General features: G+C 44.9%; 1 long non-coding RNA gene across 10 annotated transcripts; it reads left to right on the top strand.

Moving 5' to 3' along the window:
* Nucleotides 1–1,476: 1,476 nt before the first annotated feature.
* LOC119300700 lies at nucleotides 1,477–9,907 on the top strand. 10 transcript variants are annotated; one of them, XR_005146612.1, is made up of 9 exons: nucleotides 2,837–3,207; nucleotides 3,435–3,542; nucleotides 3,968–6,224; nucleotides 6,322–6,395; nucleotides 6,463–6,809; nucleotides 7,118–7,194; nucleotides 7,292–7,406; nucleotides 8,426–9,016; nucleotides 9,381–9,907. It is a non-coding gene; the product is annotated as an uncharacterized LOC119300700 (long non-coding RNA). The 10 variants fall into 10 exon arrangements; XR_005146613.1 differs by having other exon boundaries at nucleotides 9,407–9,907; XR_005146614.1 differs by having other exon boundaries at nucleotides 8,426–8,549.
* Nucleotides 9,908–16,951: the final 7,044 nt, after the last annotated feature.

A 16,951-nucleotide genomic window follows, 5' to 3' on the forward strand; every position in this document is an offset into this window, starting at 1 on the left:
AAAATTGAATATCGGTTTTACTGTGGACAAAGAAGCTTGGGCGAAGGAAAAGACTGCCCTGATTCAGCGTGCTGAGAAAGCAGAGGCGGCTCTGGAAGAAGTTACCACTGAACTCGCCGGTTTAAAGAACCGTGTGTCTCAGATGGTTTCTGCAATCTTTGGTAAGTCACCTTGTTATTTATCCAGAATAAGTATTTGTCATCATACTGTAAGTCGCCACTATAAGTCACCACTTAACCAATCTTTGCACTTTTTTGTTTCAAGTCCCAGGAGCAGCAATCTGAGCCAAGTTACACTAGTGAAGCTCAAGGCGGTTTACACGCTTGTTGAGCAATTATACACTGGAGCTCAGCGAACTCTTGCCACTATCTCCCAGCGAATTAAGGACCAAATCTGTTAAGTGATGTCTTGAAGAAACTGTCCATCTTGCCCACCAGGTTCCAAGAAATCAAGCGATCTTGTGCTAGAGCCGGAGCTGTGACAGCCTTGAGCCGTGCCAAAGCCTGGGTACCGGAATTAGACCCGGCAAACGTAGCCAGTCGGTATCCTAGTCTCGAGGAAGATGGAACCTCTTTTGACCAACAAAGACTTTGCTACCTGTGTCAAAGAGATTCACACTCATGCAACAATCATTGCCGAAGAGACCAACCTCACCAAGTATCAGCCGGGTTACGATGCAGATAACCAGAAGATGCCGACTCCTTCATATAAAGTGATGGATTTAATTCCACCCATTCGTAAGCACACTTTCGCCCCTGATATTGATCCGTCTGATCTGATTGACGACGAAGCTGAATTTGTCGCCTTGCGTGGCTTTGACTAGTCCAAACCCCACTTTCAGATGGTGGAGGAGGAATACGAACCGGCAAGGGGTGAACTGAAACCTTCGAGCCAGTCAGGCCAAGATTCATGAACCGGGGCCGGTTTATCATCTGCTGATTACGATACTTAAAAACAATCATCCTTTTGGGCACCAAGCGCCTTGTAATAGGCTAGCTTTAAACTTCTTGTTTTGCTATGTCATCGTGCATATTGTGCTGTTCATGACACTATTTATCCGCCATGCGAAGATATGTCATATATGCTTTATGATATTATCAATTTTGAATCTATTCCTGCATATAACAGATGAAAAGTGTCCTGGAGGTTTACCACTGAACGGGTTATAATGCCCCAATATAAACTTATCATGATTTATAACCAAGGCGGACTAAATAATAATCATATTGAACATATAAACCCTTCTAAACGCGTAGTCACAACCGTTGCCTCCACGTCGCCTTTAAATCGCTATGCCATCGCCTGTTAATTCGGTGCCCCACCGGGGGCATTTTGATAATTTCACGTCTAGATGTATAAAACTCAGTCGCTCAGTTGACGAACCCTAGCCGTCGCCCGCTCCCGCACTCTCCTCGCCCTCCTGCCTCTTCCCTTCCCCGCCTACTCCTCCTGTCGCCGCTGCCGCCTCCACTCCTGCTGTCGCCACATCGCCGCCCCAAACCCCTGCCGCATCGGAGAGAAATCCATGGCGGTGGACAAGCCCGGCGGCGGCGGGGCCTCCTCCTCCTCGCCCGCGTCCACCACGGACCGACCGCGTCAGCAAGAGGAGAGGAGCAACAGCCGCAGCGCGTCCTCAGTCCGGCCTCGATAAGAGAAGGGGAGCAGCAGCCACGCTAGCTGGCTCGCACCTCGTCGCCACCTCTCCTCACCTTCTCCCAGGTTCCTGATCTGGAGCGGGAGGGAGGCCAGGCTACCCTTGACACGCATGTACTCCCCCTTTCCCTTCTGTGCCCTCTCTCTCTCTCTCTCTTCCCCGACCTCTCTTTCTTGTTACACACAGATTCATTGGAGCAGCACACCTGGTTTTAGATCTTTCTTAACTTCTCCTATTTGCTATTGTTGTGTCAGAACTAATGGATATCAAGGATTGCTGCCTTCAAGTTATGTTTCCCCGTTATAAACCCTTCTAAACTCGTAGTCACAACCGTTGCCTCCATGTCGCCTTTAAATCGCTATGCCATCGCCTGTTAATTCGGTGCCCCACCGGGGGCATTTTGATAATTTCACGTCTAGATGTATAAAACTCAGTCGCTCAGTTGACGAACCCTAGCCGTCGCCCGCTCCCGCACTCTCCTCCCCCTCCTGCCTCTTCCCTTCCCCGCCTACTCCTCCTGTCGCCGCTGCCGCCTCCGCTCCTGCTGTCGCCACATCGCCGCCCCAAACCCCTGTCGCATCGGAGAGAAATCCATGGCGGTGGACAAGCCCGGCGGCGGCGGGGCCTCCTCCTCCTCGCCCGCGTCCACCACGGACCGACCGCGTCAGCAAGAGGAGAGGAGCAGCAGCCGCAGCGCGTCCTCAGTCCGGCCTCGATAAGAGAAGGGGAGCAGCAGCCACGCTAGCTGGCTCGCACCTCGTCGCCACCTCTCCTCACCTTCTCCCAGGTTCCTGATCTGGAGCGGGAGGGAGGCCAGGCTACCCTTGACACGCATGTACTCCCCCTTTCCCCTTTGTGCCCTCTCTCTCTCTCTTCCCCGACCTCTCTTTCTTGTTACACACAGATTCATTGGAGCAGCACACCTGGTTTTAGATCTTTCTTAACTTCTCCTATTTGCTATTGTTGTGTCAGAACTGATGGATATCAAGGATTGCTGCCTTCAAGTTATGTTTCCCCGTTATAAACCCTTCTAAACTCGTAGTCACAACCGTTGCCTCCACGTCGCCTTTAAATCGCTATGCCATCGCTTGTTAATTCGGTGCCCCACCGGGGGCATTTTGATAATTTCACGTCTAGATGTATAAAACTCAGTCGCTCAGTTGACGAACCCTAGCCGTCGCCCGCTCCCGCACTCTCCTCCCCCTCCTGCCTCTTCCCTTCCCCGCCTACTCCTCCTGTCGCCGCTGCCGCCTCCGCTCCTGCTGTCGCCACATCGCCGCCCCAAACCCCTGCCGCATCGGAGAGAAATCCATGGCGGTGGACAAGCCCGGCGGCGGCGGGGCCTCCTCCTCCTCGCCCGCGTCCACCACGGACCGACCGCGTCAGCAAGAGGAGAGGAGCAGCAGCCGCAGCGCGTCCTCAGTCCGGCCTCGATAAGAGAAGGGGAGCAGCAGCCACGCTAGCTGGCTCGCACCTCGTCGCCACCTCTCCTCACCTTCTCCCAGGTTCCTGATCTGGAGCGGGAGGGAGGCCAGGCTACCCTTGACACGCATGTACTCCCCCTTTCCCCTTTGTGCCCTCTCTCTCTCTCTCTTCCCCGACCTCTCTTTCTTGTTACACACAGATTCATTGGAGCAGCACACCTGGTTTTAGATCTTTCTTAACTTCTCCTATTTGCTATTGTTGTGTCAGAACTGATGGATATCAAGGATTGCTGCCTTCAAGTTATGTTTCCCCGTTATAAGGACTCCATTCAATTGATTATTTTTTATGGCTGCAGATGTGGAATGTTCTCACTATCAACTCTGGAATAACTAGCAAGTAGTGGTGTCAATGGCATCCGTGGGAGACATTTTGGTGGCACATGGACATCACGTTCTGGAATAAAGTAAGTCTCACAATCAACTTGGGAAGATGAGGTAGGCTGCCTTCAATTTTCTATCTGGGTAGCAGCAACAAATTCATGAATCTACCGCTTGTTGCCTTTATTATTGTGATCTATGCAAAAAGTAAATTTTGCTTGAAGATTGCAGCACACACGGATTGCTTGGCAGACTAAAATAAGTAGGAGCTTCTGATTGGACCCTTCAAGCAATAGTGTTGTTAATATATTAGTTATTATATTATGTTACTAGAGCATTAGAATAACTTCCTGATATATGTGTTTATATGATTTCTGACATTTACTGCAATAATATTGATGGCCAGGCACTATACTGTGCATAAACAAAAAAAAATCAGTTTTTCTTTTCGTAGTTGCAGCAATTTTCCTGTACCAATAGTGTGACACTACACTACTCTTCATTTTTACAGGCCATGGAACAATAAATAACTTGGCAACGGATACCCTGTGGTCTACAATTATACTGTAATTATGTGTGCACTTTGGATCTATTGGATGTCTAAATGTATTGTTAATCGACAACTACTGATGCAAAGGTATGTTCTATTTGTAATATGAAATGATTCTTATTTGTACCTCCAGCAGTCCTTCTCACATTTTCTATTTGTAATATGAAATGATTCTTATTTGTACCTCCAGCACTCTTCTATCGCTCCTTTTAGAACTAATGACATAAAAAATGTGGTCTGGAGTCTGGTCGTGTTTGAACAAAGTTGGTCAGAATGATATAGTTGTTTTCTTCAAGTTCATTATATTAATTTTTTCAGTATATAGATTATTTATTTGTTCACACAATACATGGCAGGAGATGTGTGTCGAGAGGCACATGAATATGCACGTGGGCTCTTTTTCAGCATGGTAGTCTAAAAAACTGTGGTATTCTCAGAACACGTAGAAAATGCTTTGCTATCAAACCGGGCAAGTGCAGATTTCCTTGAATATAGTTTATTTTACAATTGTGTTGCCAACGTGCTTCCATTGTTTTATCACCATAAAATAGTTCTAGGTGCTCATATAAAATTTAGTGGCGTGTATGGGTGATTGTAGTGCAGTTTTGTTTATCTGCTTGCATTTTCAGCATTATAGTGTTGATATACTATCTCAATAAAACAGTGAATACGTATAATATGTACAAGCTACATTCAAGTTATGGCAGTGTGCCTGGGTAAGATGAACTGGTAATCTTCTGCTAGCTGAAAAAAACTTTTTTCGTCTTTACATGTGTTTCTTGATGAAGCTCGTGATTTTCAAGTTATGGCAGTACATATGTCTACCCACTTGCATGACTACCGATATTGTCCTTATTTTGCTCCTCCTTAGCCTTGTTCTGTTAGTGCAGTTCTTTTAAATAGCAGGGACAGAGTCCCAGAAAACATGCCTGATTGCTTTTCTTAGTGGCGCACTTGCAAGTATATGTGGTAGTTCTGTTAGTTTCTCATGCTTTTCTACAAAGTGATAGGTTAATAATGTCATCAACAATTTTTTCCTTAACTGATCAATATCTTAGAAGTTGTCACTCATTAGTTTTCTTTTCCTTATCTGATCTCTAGCGAGTAGAGTGATTTATTTTCGCAATACCTAATTCTGATCATAGGTAATGACAGATTTGTTTTCATTAAATGAGATTCTTGTTTTGTGTTGATTTTACAAAATTTCTGTAGCTACATATTTGCTCAATCCAATAGACAGATTTTAATCAACCTTTATTATAATGTATTTCCAATTGTTCATAACTACATAAATTTTTGTTGTGATTTTGCAAGATTTCGAAATTATTGTGTTTCAAAATTGTTATACTGATTCCTCAATGCTCTGTTCATGGCTTTGTTCTTATTTTATCCAAAAGACAGATTTTACTCAACCTTCAGTATAATATTTGCTTTGTTCTTATACTGATTCCTCGATGCTCTGTTCATGGCTTTCTTCTTATTTCTGAAGCTATATATTTGCTCTATCCAAAAGGCAGATTTTACTTAATCTTTTGCCTTTTAGAAAAAGGGAGATGCCATTTAGAGCTTACTCTGTCCAACTTGATCTTCAACTTGCCGCTACTGTTCCTAAGCATTTTCCTGAAAACTGTTGTATTTGCTTTAGAGAATGAGCTCACCTTACTCAGAAGATATGCCAAGTAAAAAATTAGAAATTGAACAATTAGTTCCGCTCTTAAATTTTGCACAACAGTCCAAATTATCCAATAAATCATGTGTTAGCAGGGTCAAATTATAGAAGTTGAATCACTTGTTCTAAATTACCCAATCCAAATTATGGATGTTAATAATATGCTTTGTGTTAGACTGTTAGTCAAATTGTCGAAAGCCGGAGCTGGGTTGAGGAGCCGGCCTCTGCCTTTGACCATTACGTGAGAAGCAACACCGGTGTTGGCCGTTCCGTGTGCAGAGTGTGTGAGTTAGTGATTTAATTCCATCCTTTCCATCTCATGATGTGATTTTTCCTTTAGGATGAATTAGTAACTTTGTGTGGAGGTGGCAGCACTACCTGCTGGTTGGTGTAATGCCGTGCTTGACAGGGTGATTTGCAATTCCGAGTTTGTTTAATGGCTTAATGTCTAAGCACTCATCCCCTTATTCTGTTGTGTTGTTACCAACTTGGTTTGCAAGGAACAGACCTTCATCTGTGTACATCAAGATTGCTAATTGCCAGCTGAAGGTTGGTTTTGTTATCTGAGTAATCAGTTTTGTCATCTTGATCAACGATGCAATTTCAGTGAGGATATGTTTACGTTGCTTATTACTGTGCTTGACAGGGTGATAGTAAAGCATGAAGATGCCTAAGCTTATGAGGAAGCTGCAAACTGCGACCAAAAATTCTCACTTCAGGGTATTTCTTTTTACAATTTACTGCGCAGGATACATATCCTTCGCCATTAACATTCTTTTCCTCTCAGGTACTCTCTCTCTCTCTCAATCTCAAAGAGGAAACGAGGCAGCCACGGCCTCCTTGCCCCCCCCCCTTCTCTCCCGTGCCTCCGCGCTGCTGCAGTACTCCCGCGCTGCACACCGCTGCTGCTCCCCAACCACGGCGCTATGATGGTGCTTGCTCGCCTGGTCGCCGCCTCGTCTCGCCCAATCTTGATATAGTCCGGGGCGGCGCCGGCACCGCTCGACCGCGTCGTTGCCTCCTCTGCGTCATGAGAAGCGCCACCATTGCCTCCACCCCCACTGGGCAAGGAGCTCGAGGTGTTTGGGGGTTCGTGTTTCCTACACAGGCCAAAACACTATTGGAGCCTTGGAGGTGTGTGTGCAGCTCTAATTTGCTAACATCCTTTTTTTCTTTTACCGCTGAATGCATCTATCAAATGAACTGTGTGGGGGCTTTCAGATAAGGATACTGGTTTTGTAGATTTAGTATGATTCTGGACCATACTCTGAAACTAAAATGTACTAGATCTGTACCCCTGTATCTCTGGACATACTTTGGAACTAAATTATACTATTATGCAAGGTTGTTTCTAATGACAGTAAACTGCATAATGATGTTTCAAATTATTTTGCGCAAGGTTGTTTCTAATGACTTGTCCATTTGCTTATTTCCTTGTTCAGTTTGAAACCAGTCGTTTGGAGCAGATCAGCTCAAAAGAGATCCTTTGTACCATTTGCAGACTACCCATCTCCCTCTGGTAATTCGTTTCTGCTACGTGAATCTTGATGTACAATTCCCATTTCACTTACTGGCAACAACCATTCAAATTAGCTGATAATGAAGGAGATTGACAGGCCTGGAGTCTCGCTCGCCTCTGTTTTCCCCCTGTGGACACACATGAGACTCAGATCTTGGCTCGTCGTAGAGGAATCGATAGCAAGAATCAACCAGAGAAAGGATGTATACAAGGTACTCGATGGTTTTCCCCCAGCACTAGCTTTGTGTTGAGTTCGTTTTTGTATTTTTCTGTTTATGACTGAAGCGAGAAGCTACACATTGTTGTTCTCCTTTACAGCCTCACGCATACACACAGTGCACATCCAGGCCGTGCAGTACACCATGACCCTCTCACCTTTGCCCATGCCTGTTATACGTGTGCAAAGCATGTCAATAGTGCCCAGCACAGGAGCTGCACCCATGCTACATGCCCTGCTTTATTTGTTACAGTTCTACACAAGTGGAAACCCCAAGCTAAATTATAGAGAACAAAAATAGCTCACAGTCAGAGATCAGATTGAATGAGGACCAGTGCTCTAATTGATTCTTTTGCAAGGAGGGGTTTCAGTGTTCAAACATAATGCATTTCCATTTTCAGTTTGACCAAACTTGTATGCGGAGTAAAAGGAGAAGGTGGGGTTATAACGACATATCCGTGATTACATGGTCAAAATACAGACCTAGGATATTTGAATGTTTCCATATAAATGTTATCCTCTACCCGCAAAATAATAATATAAATGTGGTCGTCTTATATTTCGTAGCTTCCTGTTACCAGGATTGATAGCTATCGTATTTCATTCCGTTGTTTAGTAATGAATTGTTGTGATGCATTTTTTACTTTAATCCTTGCTACTTTTACAGCAGCCTTCTCGCGCAGATCATTTTGTATTAGATGTATAACGGCATGCCCGTGATTGCTCTGTAAAAACCCGGCCTAGGATATATGAATACTTCCATATGTGCAGCCTTCTTGCGCAGATCATTTTGTATAGACGTATAAAGGCATGTCCGTGATTGCTCTGTAAAAACCCGGCCTAGGATATATGAATACTTCCATATAAACTTATGCCTCTTCTATTTTGTAGCTTCTCATTCTAAAGAACGATATATATCATATTTCATTATGTTGTTTCGGTAAATAAATTTCCTTTCTGATTCTTTTTTGTTAAGTATCCAAGTAAGAGTCTGATTAGTAGCGGTGATTTCAGAGCTCGAGGCAGAGATGGCGGAGCTCGGGCGAGCTCGAGACTATGGATCCAGGGCTTGAGTGCTCACGGGATGGAGGTGCTCAGGATGGAGGCAGGGGAGGGCGCCCTGCGGGAAGTGATTTATGTACTCCTTGATCAGTTTTTTTTATAACTGATGGCATCTTACATTGTTGTCTTTTACCGATTAACTGGTTAACTCTTTTCCTAAATGGTCTTAGATTTCTGCTTTCTATTTGCGCCAGTTTCTTTTTACAAGAGATGAGATCTTACACAATATATTTTTGCCTTGGTTGATCTAATTAAAATTTTCCTTCAGCACGTGCATATGATGTTAATATAAAGCTATTTGGAAGTACATATCCATGGGCGAAAAAATATTATCATGTATTTTGTCTGTCATTTTGCTTGTGTTGATGTAGTTTATTGAGCTTTTTCACACGTCATGATATTATGCCTTAATTTCTACTAGGCTGCTTTTACATTTAAAATTCATTGTACAAACATTATTTACCTAATTTATGGAAACAATAAATTTGTAGCTCAGGTCACCTAGGAGATAATGTAAACCAAGTCGCTCACCGGTTTAAGATGGTATGTTCTGAACTTTCGTTGCTTTATGAAAGGACAAAAGATGTTAGACATGCATGCTACTACAGTTGAGCCATTTTCAGTTTTCTACATGAGCCACAGTGCGGAAGCCTTTGGACAGGCACTTTGTGGTAGAATGTGTCAAACATACTCCCTCCATTCCAAAATAGATGACTCAACTTTGTACTAACTTTAGTACAAAGTTGAGTCATCTATTTTGGAACGGAGGGTGTAGGTCTGTTTGCTAGAATATGTGCTGTGCCGATGCTGCAACTAGCATACGCAAAATCACTTTGTTGTATATTTTTCATAATGCTACATTCCATCAATTAAATGACTTCTTATTGTTTTGAATCTACTTACATAGGTGTTTAAAGATTTACTTTGTTCCAGCGACTACTTTGGATCATAGGAAACTAAAAAAAAGAGGGCGCCGCCACCACCATCATCAGGCTGGCCCACATCCACGCGCTGCTCGGCGTCACCAAGTCACCGGCACAACTCATCACGCCCAGGTCGTTCAACATTTTCTTCCGCTTTTGGTGCGTCACATTTAGAGTCTTTCTTTCCCATTTTACCGTGTTTGCATGGTAAGATATTTGGTCGGATTTGAAGGTTCGTAGGCTTGGCTCCAAAGCTTCAAGCTCTTATAGAAATTAGAACTGGGCCTTTTAAAATAAGTCCTGCATAATAGTGTTGTTCAGTGGGATGTAGAATTTTTTTTGTCTGATCGGCTATCCTTGGTGCTGATTTAAGTACCGATTTCATTATCATATGACTACAATAAAGGCTGTGCGTATAAATATTACTAACTGCTGATAGTTTGCATCAGTGATTTCAATTCTGTTGGCCCTCCTTAAGATTGCTTGGGAATGTAAGGCTTAAAAGTTTCAACCCTGTGCAATGTGCTTCTCGGGTGTGAATTTGTGTCTGACTAATTAACAGTTCTGTTAATACTGATATGTCTTTGAACATTATATGGGTATTGCATCGCTTGTACTTATAGCAAGTGGAATTTTTTCTCATATGTTTCAATATGTGTTCGAATAATATTAATGTACACTCTTTCAATATATGGCTTACTCTTGGCCTTTGCGCCATTGGCGCAACTGGTCATCTAGTATGAATAAAAATATGTCATACATGTGATATTTGATCACACTTGTTGGTTTATCAAGCCAGTGCAGTAAGGGCGATAACCCAAGATTTTGAACACTGGTAATTATCAAAGATTGCCGGCTTATGAACAAAACCGGACCGGGTTAATATACACTTGATATTATCTGTATTTCAAACTGGCGATTTATAGTCGAATACCAAGTCGGGTTAATAAACACCAGATGTTATCTCATACTGGCGACTTATAGTCGAAAACCAGCCGGGTTAATAAACACCGACGATTTACAATCAAGCTTTATAAATCTAGTCAAATAAAACCTCAGAAAGAAAGAATATGTTGAATAAAAAACAAACGAGAAGCGAGACTTTTCATGGGCTACCAGGCCCAAAACGAGGCTTTTTATGGGCTGCCAGGTCACTGAGTTAAACCGTTTTACAAACCTTATAAGCTAGACCTCACATTAATCAATCGTCGTTTTAACTTTGACAAGTTGAGGGTCTGCATAAAATTGACTTGTCAAACGCTCGGCGGGTATTTTCAGGATTACCTGGGCGGAGTGACTTACTTAAAAAGGTAGGATAACTTGGGATTTTAGGTTAATACACCTGGCTTCCAAGCTTGGCTTTTAAGCCTATTACAAGGGTTATAACAACTTTTGTTCTTTAGAACAAAAGAGTTCCCAAGCAATATTTTGAGCTGTGCTCAAGGGGCACCTATGTTTGAGTCGTGCTTTTGCAAAAGACTATCTTTGGTACCTTTAACCTGGGTAGCAAGCCTCCAAGTTTTTTTGTGTGGCCTATAAGCTGGATCAAAGGGTAATAATAACTTTGTTGTATAAAGCAGAAGCCCCCATGTGACCAAAAACTCATTATTTAAAGAGAAACAGCTTTAACAGGGATGCCGGCTTTATTATATTGATCATAATATATACATTGTCAAAATATGTACATTGGAAGAGCCAGTGGCTCAAGTGTAGTAAGGCCGAAGATGACGAATATTCCACGGCCGACGGGTCTCTTCCTCTGACGTGTGTGAGTCCTTGTGGTCTCGGACATCGATAAGGTAATATGACCCATTGTTCAGATTCTTGCTAACCACAAAGGGTCTTTCTTAAGGTGGGGATAACTTGTGCATCTCAGTCTGATCCTAGATAAGCCAGAGCACCAGATCGCCTTCTTGGAGAGTTCTGGTTTTAACCCGGCGGCTGTGGTAACGACGCAGATCTTGCTAGTAAATCGCTGAACGAGTCGCCGCGATGTCACACTCCTCATCCAACAGGTCAAGCGCTTCTTGACGTGCTTTTTCATTGTCAACTTCAACATAAGCCGCCACACGAGGTGAGTCATGATGGATGTCACTAGGGAGAACCGCCTCTGCTCCGTAAACCATGAAGAAAGGTGTGTATCCCGTAGATCTGTTAGGGGTGGTATTGATGCTCCATAACACAGAAGGTAACTCCTCCACCCAACAACCCAATGTTCTCTACGGGGGAATCATAAGACGGGGCTTGATGCCTTTCAAGATCTCTTGATTGGCTCTCTTAGCTTGACCATTAAATTGGGGGTGAGCCACTGACGACACATCAAGCCAGATGTGCTCACGTTGACAAAATTCTTCCATAGCACCTTTAGAGAGATTAGTGCCATTGTCTGTTATGATGTTGTGTGGAAAGCCAAAACGGAAGATCGCCTTCTTCATGAATTGAACCGCCGTTGCTACATCACACTTATTGACTGGCTCTGCCTCTACCCACTTAGTGAACTTATCAACCGCCATCAAAAGGTGGGTCTTCTTATCCTTGGATCTTTTGAAAGGTCCAACCATATCAAGCCTCCAAACTGCAAACGGCCAAGTAATTGGAATCATCCTCAATTCTTGAGCTGGAACATGAGCTCATCGTGAAAATTTCTGACACCCATCACACCTTCTGACCTGGTCCTGCGCATTAGCATGAGCTATTAGCCAATAAAGTCCATGACGAAAAGCTTTAGCCACGAGAGATTTTGAACCGGCATGATGACCACAATTTCCTTCATGAATCTCACGCAGGATCTCACAACCCTCCTCTAGAGAAACACAACGTTGAAATGCTCCTGTGACACTGCGATGATGTAACTCTCCATTAACAATTGTCATTGACTTAGACCGCCGGGTTATCTGCCTTGCTAAGGTTTCATCCTCAGGTAACTCGCCCCTGGTCATATAAGCCAAATAAGGAACTGTCCAATCCAGAATTACATGAAGAGCCACCACCAATTGAGCCTCCGGGTCAGGGATAGCCAAATCCTCCTCTGTAGGTAACTTGACCGACGGGTTATGCAAAATATCAAGAAAAACATTAGGCGGCACCGGTTTACGTTGCGAACCCAACTGGCTTAAAGCATCCGCCGCTTCATTTTTCCTCCAATCAACATGCTCACCTTGATAACCCTTGAAGTGACCAGCAATAACGTCCACCTCGTCGATAAGCCGCCATGAATGGGTCCTTAGAATCTCAAGTACCAGAGACTTGCTGAGCCACCAAGTCTGAGTCCCGTAGCACCTAATATAACCCGGCTTGAATTCATCTCCTTAGCCATCCAAAGACCATGGAGCAAGGCCTCATACTCAGCTGCATTGTTAGTACAAGGAAACATCAAACGGAGAACATAACATAATTTATCACCTCGAGGGGAAGCAAGCACAACTCCAGCTCTCGAGCCCTCCAACTGCCTAGACCCATCAAAGTGAATAGTCCAATACGTGTTATCTGGCTTTTCCTGAGGCATCTGCAGCTCTGTCCAATCATTGATGAAATCCACCAGCGCCCGAGACTTGATAGCCGTGCGGGGCACATATTTTAACCCGTGAGGTCCAAACTCAATAGCCCACTTAGCAACCCGGCCAGTTGCTTCCCTGTTTTGGATCATATCTCCCAAAGGAGCAGAGCTAACCACAGTGATGGGATGACCCGGAAAATAGTGTTTAAACTTCTGGCTAGCCAAGAACACCCCATATACAAGCTTCTTCCAGTGCGGATATCTCTGCTTGGACTCAATAAGCACCTCACTGATATAGTAAACCGGCCTTTGAACCGGATATTCCTTGCCTGCCTCCTTCCTTTCTACCACAACGGCTACACTGACAGCCCGGCTATTAGCAGCCACATATAACAACAAAGGCTCCTTATCAACAGGGGCAGCAAGCACGGGTGGCTCAGCCAGCTGCTTCTTTAAGTCCTCAAACACTGCATTAGCGGCATCAGTCCAGAAAAAATTATCTGTCTTTTTCATCATCTGATACAGAGGATGGCCTTCTCTCCTAACCGGCTTATGAACCGGCTTAAAGCCGTAATACGACCCGCCAGACGCTACACATCATTGACACACGCTGACACGCCAGCTTAGCCAGAGAAGTGATGGCTTTGATCTTCTCCGGATTAGCTTCAATGCCTCTGTTAGACACCAAAAAACCCAAGAGCTTGCCTGCCGGTACACCAAAAACACACTTGGCCGGGTTAAGCATCATTTTATAAACCCGAAGATTATCAAAGATCTCCTTCAAATCATCTATCAATGTCTCTTTCTCTCTGGATTTCACCACAATATCATCCACATAAGCATGAGCATTACGCCCAATTTGATTAGAAGGCAATTTGCACACATGCCTGATAAGTCGCCTGGGTACTCTTGAGCCCAAAAGGCATAGACACATAGCAGAAGGCTCCAAAGGGAGTTATGAAAGCTGTCTTCTCCTGGTCCTTAACTGCCATCTTGATCTGATGATAACCAGAATAAGCATCCAAAAACCTCAAACGCTCACAACCAGCCATAGCATCAACAATCTGATCAATACGAGGGAGAACAAAAGGATTAGCCGGACAAGCCTTCTTTAAATCTGTGTAGTCCACACACATACGCCAAGTGCCGTTCTTCTTAAGTATGAGCACTGGGTTAGCCAGCCACTTAGGATGGAAAACTTCAATGATAAACCCAGCTGCCAAGAGCCGGGCTACTTCCTCTCCGATGGCCTTCCGTCTTTCCTCATTAAAATGGCGAAGAAACTGTTTGACTGGCTTAAACTTTGGATCAATATTAAGAGTGTGCTCAGCGAGTTCTCTCGGTACACCCGGCATGTCTGAAGGCTTCCATGCAAAGATGTCCCGGTTCTCATGGATGAACTCGATGAGCGCGCTTTCCTATTTTGGATCTAGATTAGCACTGATGCTGAACTGCTTGGATGAATCGCTAGGAACAAAATCAACCATCTTGGTATCATCTGTTGATTTAAACTTTAAAATCAGATCATGCTCTGTAGTTGGCTTTTTCAAAGATGTCATATCTGCCGGATCAACATTGTCCTTGTAAAATTTTAACTCCTCCATTGCACAAACCAACTCAGCATAAGCCGCATCCCCTTCTTCGCATTCCAGAGCTATCTTATGGCTCCCATGCACTGTAATGGTTCCCTTGTGACCCGACATCTTGAGCTGCAGATACACGTAACAAGGCCGCGCCATGAACTTGGCATAAGTCGGCTGTCCAAACAGAGCGTGATATGGGCTGTGGATCTTGACCACTTCAAAGGTCAACGTCTCTGACCTAGAGTCATGATCATCTCCAAAAACAACTTCCAGAGCTATCTTACCAACTGGATATGCCGACTTACCAGGCACCACGCCATGGAAAACATTGTTTGACGGCTTAAGATTTTTATCAGTCAATCCCATGCGACGGAAAGTTTCATAATAAAGGATATTGATGCTGCTCCCTCCGTCCATGAGTACTTTGGTAAACTTATACCCTCTGACCTGAGGTGCAACCAACGAAGCCAAATGAACCGGATTATCAACCCGAGGCGGGTGATCTTCCCGACTCCACACAATGGGCTGCTCAGACCAACGCAGATAACGAGGAACCGTCGGCTCAACAACATTGACTGACCTCCTATGAAGCTTCTGGTCCCGCTTACACAAGCTAGTGGTAAAGACATGATATTGCGCACTATTCAACTGCTTCGGGTTGCTCTGATAACCACATTGTTGTTGTGATTACCTTGATTTCCCTGGAATCCAGAGTTAAAGATGCCACTGCGATAACACGGACTGTAAGAGCCAGATCCAGAACCGCCACCTAGCCCATGACTGTCTTGAAAAATATTGGAATTCTTGTACTCTTTCAGAATGTGACTGTCGGTGTCAAAACTGGCGGATCTCGGGTAGGGGGTCCTGAACTGTGCGTCTAAGGTAGATGGTAACAGGAGGCAGGGGACATGATGTTTTACCCAGGTTCGGGCCCTCTTGATGGAGGTAAAACCCTACGTCCTGCTTGATTAATATTGATGATATGGGTAGTACAAGAGTAGATCTACCACGAGATCAGAGAGGCTAAACCCTAGAAGCTAGCCTATGGTATGATTGTATCTTGTCCTACGGACTAAAACCCTCCGGTTTATATAGACACCGGAGATTGTTAGGGTTACACAAGGTCGGTTACAAATGAGGAGATACACATATCCGTATTGCCTAGCTTGCCTTCCACGCCAAGTAGAGTCCCATCCGGACACGGGACGAAGTCTTCAATCTTGTATCTTCATAGTCCAACAGTCTGGCCAAAGGATATAGTCCGGCTGTCCGGAGACCCCCTAATCCAGGACTCCCTCAGTAGCGCCCGAACCAGGCTTCAATGACGACGAGTCCGACGCGCAGTATTGTCTTCAGCATTGCAAGGCGGGTTCTCCAATTTCCAAGTGTTTGTAAATAGTATCCGACCCCATAAATGTTGATCTTCTTGGCTTCTGCGCCCAATAAGGGCAATCTCTCATGCATCGAACGAATACAAGGCGCCAGGGCATTTTTACATTCGCCCCCCTAGCCAAATAAATAAATTGTCTATTAAAGGGATTGGGATTCTTAGATCCGATCCACACCATCCTCCCCTCAGCGAGAATCCATCAGAGCGTGTTTCGGAAAGATCCATTCCAGCATGACCGACCTTCGCAGCTCCTCCTCCCGCCCCCGCAGCCCTAAGCTTGGTGATTGGGAGAGGTGTTCAGTCCCACACAGTCGATTGGTCCCGTTAAAGCCGGGCTCGCCACCTACAATGGCGGGGAGCAAGCGGAGAACTTTCCCTGTCCCTCCATGGGGGAACGGGTTTGCCTTGTTCCTTACTTACTAAGGGGACTCGGATTTCCAATTCATCCGTTCCTCCGCGGGCTCCTGGAGTTCTACGGCCTCCAACTACACAATCTCACCCCTGCCTCCATTCTACACATCACCGACTACGTTGCTCTTTGCGAGTTGTTCCTGGGCTGCGAGGCTCACTTCGAGCTGTGGAAAAGGCTATTTTGCCTCGTCCCTCGCACACAGAGGGAATCACTTTATCAAGTGGGCGGAGCCGAAGTATGGCGCATCGCCAATACCGGATATCTGTCCGGTACCCCAAAGAAGCCGTCTGAAGACTGGCCTTCAGAATGGTTTTATATGGAGGACGTTCCCCTTCTGTACCCTGTTCGGTGGGGTCTTCCTGAGTTCAACAATGCTCCTCTAAAGAAGCGCCAAAGTTGGCGCCCACGGAGCCCCCAGGTGGAAGACGACAGAGAAGTCCTCTATCTGATGAACCAGATTAAGGCACTGGCTCAGTCAGGATTGACAATAACCGAAGTTATGTCGATTTGCATAATGCGGGGAGTGCAACCACTTCAATACCGTGGGCACCCCTTGTGGTGTTTCAACAGGGAGGATGACGCCACCTGCTACGGGCGTAAGGGTCCGGGCGATGCTGCCGCATTAGCCAAAATTCTGTCCGAACTGTTCAAGGGAGAGGAGGAGGAGTTCACCC

Source organism: Triticum dicoccoides, chromosome 5A, assembly GCF_002162155.2.
Source record: "Triticum dicoccoides isolate Atlit2015 ecotype Zavitan chromosome 5A, WEW_v2.0, whole genome shotgun sequence".
Lineage (NCBI taxonomy): Eukaryota > Viridiplantae > Streptophyta > Magnoliopsida > Poales > Poaceae > Triticum > Triticum dicoccoides.